Here is a 6,000-nt window from a genome sequence, read left to right as displayed (position 1 = left end):
AGTTGCTAAGCGGCTGCATCTTGTGAATTTGCCTATTCGTTGCACCAGAATTGAGTTCTAGGTGTCAGGATGGCTCACAAAGGTTTGCACGGTTGAGATCTAGCTGGGTCTGGTGCAACTTTCCAAAAAATTTGCAAAAATCTAACTCTACCCAACTCTTCTGAATTGCAGGGGTCGAGTGGTGGATTCAGACGGGTTAAGGACCAAATAGGAACAATGACCGAATTTGCAGCTCGGACAGCCGAATGGATGTGTCCAAGGGCCGAGTCAGGTTAGTGGGTTGAGTCGATCGTTCAAACGGATTGTGTCAATAGGGGCCGAGTGGAAATGGCTGAGTTGGTTTGGGCTGAATCAAGTTGGCCGAGGGCCAAATCCAAACAGGGCCGAATGGTACATTCGGATGTGGGCTGAATTGACCAAATGCAAGAGGGCTAAGGGTCGATTCTGAGACTCATCCCAGAACCAAGTCACTCAGACGACCCGAGTTGCACACGACGACGGCAATGCCGAGGATGATTTTGTTAAATCTAGCGATCCAAGCAATCACAAGGCACACAAAATTCCAGATCACAACAAGGATACAGGAGGAAGGGTTTGATATACGTGACGTGTGCGAAGAACTCCCCAATGGCAAGACTCTCTCTCAATGCTCGGGTGAAAAATGAGCTCTTCTATGGTCTCCTGGCCCTTAAATCCCTTCGCGGGCAAGGTCTTGCTATCCCCAATCACTCACTTGCCAACATTAATCATTTCAAACACTCTTTTTTCCCATTTACCACGATTTGTGCCTTCTTTTGCCTTGTTTCATAGTAGTAAAACTTACGCCTTTCCAATCTGATTTCTTAATCCTATCCTATGCTAAATGCAATAAGAATCGAAAGCAAATAGCTGAAATGATTTCCCCTTCTTTTCCAATCATCAAACTACCAAAATAACCAAAATACTTACTTGTATTGAAGATAAAAAAACCCAAACTTCCTACCTATCTCAAGCTCCGTTTCGGGGATGCATCCCTTACTTCAATGCTTGATATGAGGCGTGCAAGTACTCAATCTTGAATCCATTGGTTCCGACAAACGAAACCAAAATGTGGAGGGAGCTCACGCTCAACCGCCAAGACCCACAGACCACTTATTGTTTCAAGCATGTCAAGCAAGCTTTAATGGCTATCTCTCACCTAGTCGATGCGCCTTCGAGCCTATGAGTGTAGTGAGCTTACCTCAATGCCAAAGTGAGTTGCCTCCTCTCTCGCACACACTGGTAGCTCCACGATCCTAGATGCTAGCTCAAGCATCCTCAAGCCTCCTCCATTGAGCTCCATCCACCATAGCCATGCGCGTGTGAGAAAAGAAAAGAGAAAATAAGAACAGAAGAGGAGATGGTGAAGAGCTTCACTCTCTTGATTCCTCACTCCCTCACACTCCCTCACTCCCTCTCTCAAAAGCACACACACAAGCAAGGTGAAGAGAAGAAGAGAGGACTCTTGTTAGCCACACACCAAAGAATGAGATTCCATTTACTTTTTGACCTTTATATACAAGCCCTAAAATCCCATGGGAACCCATCCCTTTTTACATGACCGACTATTGTGGCAAGGTCCTTTTTCCTGTTTCCCTCTTGCCTCATGCCTTAAGCCTACACCTATCTATTCTTTTACAAATAGCACAGGAGGAAGTCTAGTGCTCTTTTACAAGAGTTTTTAGAGTTTTTTGAGGCACCTTCCATTTAAAATTGCAATTTTTGCCTCAGCTTAGCTTTAGGGACCGCCTCTGCCCCTTTACTCTTTTTCTGTCCTTTTTTTGCTCTTTGCTTCATATCTCCACCATCTTGGATTGAGGTTAACACCAACTATGGGAAAGGTTTTGGATACAAATGGCAGAGGATATCCTATATAGTTTGCAACTACATCACATATATGTCTCTCCTAATATTCTATAGCAAGAGACATCTAACATGGCTTTGTTACATCTTCAAGATCTTTTATGGAATATAGGGCGAAGAATCTATGAATTTGATGGGTTACCATAACCTCATCAATCAAACTCACAATTGCATGCTAATCCACTTTTACAAGATGATATATGCATACAGTACATCAAAACAATGCAAGATTTTTGAATCTATGGAGAATGTTGAACAAGGGATAGAGAATTGCCTTTAGTGCAGTTATGGATGTTGTGGATGTAATTTCTTGGGATGTATTCTTTTTGGATGGACTTGGTGGGTCTAGGAAGACTTTTTTGTATAAGTTTTTGCTTGCAAAGCTACACAATGGTAGTCATATAGAACAGCATCATGTGGCGTTGTTGCATTGCTTCTACCAGGTGGTTGTACATCTCACTCACAGTTTAAAATCCTAGTAGAATTAAATAATCAATCCACCTATAATATTCTTGTTCAAAGTGACCTTGCTCAATTATTGAGGCAATTGAGCCTTATTCTGGGATGCAGCTCCTATGACCCATCAATATGCCTTTGAAGCGGTTGATAGAACTTTAAAAGACATTATGAGTTAGGATAAGCAGTTTGGTGGAAAGGTTGTTTTATTTGGAAGGGAATTCAAACTATTGTTTCTAGTTGTGGTAAAGAATACACTTGAGGATATTGTTAATGTTGCACTATGTTGCTTTTATTTGTGGCAATATGTGAGGGTATTAAGACTATCTAGGAATATGCAATATCAATAGTTGGTAATGTAATGGATAATAGGTTCATTGGTTGGATTTTAAAAAAAAGGGAATGGAGCAGGCATTACTGAAATTTGTGATAAGTTACATGTTTCACATGGCATGGTATTAAAAGGGCACAATGTCAAAACCTTAATTAATAGTGTCTATAGTGATGTGTCTAGTGTGGGTGACTATACAACACATTTTAGTGATCGGGCTATACTTGCATCATGGAATACAAAGGTGGTTGTTGTGAATGATCATGTGTTGCAATTGATGCCAGGAGAGGTTAGGCAATATTGTAATGCAGATTCAATTGCAGAGACAGATGATAACTTATTTTTGTACTCCCTGGAGTATTTAAATGCATTGCAACTTGGAGGTGCATTTTCTTCCTATTTATTGTTGCAAAAGATAAATGCACCTATTATTCTCCTTAGAAACCTAAACCCAAGAAAAGGTCTATGTAATGGTACACGATCATTCAGCTTTCAATGGAAAAGTGATAGATGTTGAGATAATATAACGGACAAATGTAGGTGATCGAGTTTATATTTCTAAGATTACTTTTATTCATAGTGCTTCACAATTGACATTTACTATGAAGCTGTTATGATGATCAACAAGTCACAAAAATAGACTTTATCCATTGTTGAGCTTTATTCAAAGGCACAATATTTACACATGGTCAATTGTATGTTGCATTTTAAAGGGTAAAATCCTCACGTGGTGTGAAAGTCTTGTTGGATGAAAACGATGAGGATATGAACATAAACATTGTATACAAGAATGCACTTCAAAAAGTGCAATGATGTACATTGCTTTTCTATGGAGATTTAATTGTTGAGGACCTTATGGGGTCATTGTTCTAACATATGTGTGAATTACGCTTCATACCATGCTTTGTTGCATAGACTCATTTGAAAGTGGATTATTTTCCATATTTCAAAATTTTTAACTTTTATAGATGCCTATCCTAGAGTGGGGCGATTACCAACTTTTGGCTATCAAATTGAGCTACAATGCACATTGTGTATAATAATGACCAATGATATCATAAGAAGAACACTTGCAAGAGTTGTTGAGCATTTACATGATGATGTCAATATAGATAAGCTCTCTATTTTTATTGAAGTTATGCATTGTGGATATATGCAATACTTTTGGGTGCATATGTACAAGGTTGACCACAATAATAAGTTTCAACCCTCTCATACTAATAAGGTACCAAGGCATCAATTTAAGTATGAATTCAAAGATTTTAGTTATTTTGTAACACTGCATCTTATATCGATACCTATTGAATGGTTCACAAGTATTTGGCCAAGAATTGTTATTTTTGGAATGAAATGTCTTTGTTATTTGTTGCATGTACTCATTTGTGATTTTCTTCAATTGCAAGTGCCAAAAAGAGAGGCAAGACTATCACATCCCCCATGCCATTACTAGCTGAAATTGTGGCATTAGCCCTTGCTTCACCTTCGCATGTCTTTCTCAAGAATGAAGATTTTACTAATGATTCGTCGAAGAAAAAGATACTCTATTTTTGTTAGGTTCCTTGGAGACATTGTCTTTTTTTATTGGCATTGGGCCATTTTTATAACACTTGGAAATAGTCACTTGTATAAACAAAAGGTAGGATGTCTTAAACTTGGCCTTCATGGCTTATTAATGGGAATTATGATGTCATATACCATCCCTTCGTGGTGCTAATACTAGAAAGAGGCCAAATTTACTAGCATTAGGCTCTCCTTCACCTGGTGAATGTTCTACTTGGAGATAAAAATAATTTCTCAAAAAGGGAGATAGCTTCATTTTGACTAGGTCTCCTAGAGAAAGTCTTTTTTTTAAATCCTTGGACTTGTGTGTGTGTGTGTGTGTTTCAATTATGATCCATTTTGTTATAGCATTGTTATTTCAAAATATCACGCAAAGCAAGCATGTGTTTTTTGAGCGAAGTTGAGGCAACCTTGCTTCCTACTTGGAGCTAAAGATGATTTCTCAAAAAAGGTGGCAACTTCATTTTGGTTGGTCTCCTAGATAAAGTTTTTTGTAATGATTGGAATTTAATATGTATATATATGTATATGTGTTTCAATTATAATCCAGTTTGTTATAGCACTATTGTTTCAAAATATCATGCAAAGCAAGGATGTGTTTTCTTACTATCGTATATAAGTTTGATACATAAAAGAGAGAGAGAGAGAGAGAGAGAGAGAGAGAGAGAGAGAGAGAGAGAGAGAGAGAGAGAGAGAGAGAGAGAGAGAGAGAGAGAGAGAGAGGGAACAAATTCTAAATATCGTGCAAAGCAAGCATGTGCTTTTGAGTGAAGTTGCCATGCAATAGCATAGTAACCCCGCTTGTTGCTTCATGATTGCAAAGCAACATGGCAATCCACGTGTGCAATGTGGAACGCTAGTCACATTTATGCTAGTTGAGACCCCTACACTCATAGAGCTCTAGGAGGTCAGGAAGGAGTTAAAGAAGAGCACTCAAGATGCTATAGACTCTCCTATGACTAAGGATAAGGTCGAACTTGACGTTGATGATCATGAGGAGACCAAGGATTCTATAAAAACTCTCATAGACACTAGATCTAGATTAAGGCAAATGACTTGATGTTGATGATCATGAGGAGACCAAGGATGCTATAAAAATTATTATAGACACTAGATCTTCAAGGCTAGATCAAGGTAAATATTAGTGGACTCCATATGTATAGGCTCATTGGCTTTATGGCATGGGATCAAAAAGAGGGGAGTAGTGGTACTACGCATGTCTTATAGGCACTCACAATGTTTGATTTATGCAACAAGCCTACTAACTAGAAAGACAAACATGGGTGTATAGTATTTGAGCCTTACAACAGACCCTTTATCAAGAGGTAGTAGCATGCCACTTTTGCACTTGGGGGTGCACCTATAAGAGACCATTCATATCACATGCATTTAAAGGCTACAAATTTGCATGTTTTCCTTAAGAAACTTAAAGTGTTTTTTTAAATTGTAATTAAAATCCCCTTTTGTAAATATAAACCTATAAATTCTATTATATAAAATAACCCTTATGTTGATCACATGTGGTACACTTCCATTTTTAAAGATGCACCCCTCTATGTTTTAGCTATGCAAGAGCCTATAGTCAATGATCTTGAGGACTTACATCATCCAATACAAAGTTCCCCTTGATTTGCATCGGATCCATGTGGCATTGGCTCCTCTACCATTTGTGTTTAGGTGGCCTTACCATTCTTTTGAGTTGTACTTCTTTATTCATTACTATCATTTTTATAACTTTCCCGTAGGATTTTTGTTGTGTTTGTTTTGCGGAC

Source organism: Lygodium microphyllum, chromosome 7 (genome assembly GCF_053477565.2).
Source record: "Lygodium microphyllum isolate KBCC chromosome 7, Lygodium_microphyllum_v1.1.10, whole genome shotgun sequence".
NCBI lineage: Eukaryota > Viridiplantae > Streptophyta > Polypodiopsida > Schizaeales > Lygodiaceae > Lygodium > Lygodium microphyllum.
Note: the sequence above shows the minus strand (reverse complement) of the source record.